Source organism: Cyprinodon variegatus, unplaced genomic scaffold (assembly GCF_000732505.1).
Source record: "Cyprinodon variegatus isolate N-32 unplaced genomic scaffold, C_variegatus-1.0 Scaffold265, whole genome shotgun sequence".
NCBI classification, from domain to species: Eukaryota; Metazoa; Chordata; class Actinopteri; order Cyprinodontiformes; family Cyprinodontidae; genus Cyprinodon; species Cyprinodon variegatus.
Window position 1 is genome coordinate 434434 of NW_015150718.1, and position 1140 is coordinate 435573.

The window sequence follows — 1140 nt, forward strand, 5'->3', positions numbered from 1 at the left end:
GGGTCCGGCGTATCCTCGGTATCCTTGGATATCCCAGGATTCATTGCGAGACCAAGCAAGCCGTGATCAGAGGAAAGGTTACTTGGCGCCGAACTGCTGTAAATATTGGAAGTTCAGTTTAATATAATACAAGTCAGTGAATAGTTCCGTCTGAGATGAATGAAAATAGTTGTTTTAATGGTTATAGAGTCAGATATGTGGCGGTAATGTTTAATTTATCTAAAGCTTTTTATCTAAATGGGTTTCACTAATATAGGAGAGATTCTAATATATCTGCAGTGTGGGGACTATAAATCTGATAGGATTTTTAGTTAAGAGATTCTGCATATATATTTTTTTAGACATACATTGTTTAGATTTACTTTTATCTTTCTACCCCTTTTATAGAATAGAATAGAAAATCCCTTTATTGTCCCACAATGAGGAAATTCTGGTGTTAACAGAGGCAAAAAGATTACAGTGGACCTCAGAAAAATGTATAAAAATAACAATAAATTATTGTACTGTAAAGTGTTTAAACTATATAAAACAGCATTTTTACAGTGATGGATATTTGAAAATAGGAGCAACATCAGAGAGGTGCAAAATGACAGGAGCATGTTATTTACTCAAGGTTTCCATCATTACATTTGATTTTATGTGTTCCTGCTCTCGGTGGTTGGAACCTTTATTCCACTCTGGATTCCCGTGAGTGGAGTCTTTGTTCACTTTACCATAAAAAAAATTTAAAAGAAAGTTTTGAAAAGTTCAGTATTCATTCTTTTCCTGCTTTTCCTGTCACTGTTGCTAAGCGACAGAGCGTAAAGGGAAAGAACAGGCCGGACCTGTTTGAATTCACAGCCAAAACTTTTCACTCTCCTTATATTCGTGGACTTTAAAAGATCCAGTCCAGGTAGACCGCTTCCTTGGAGGACGCAGCCCTTAGATTCAAACACAGACTAAGCCTGGTAGGCAGGTCCGGAGCCACGGGGTGGCCATGATTAGTTGCTCCCAATTTTATCACATCCTGAAATCGCGTTTCTCCTCTAAACCACAAGGTGGCAGCAGTGATACTGAAGTGGAATGTCTTAAAGGTATAGTAGAGGATTTTCTTTTTCCAGGTGGATCATCTAAATAAGAAGCCTGACGTAGTCCTACTCA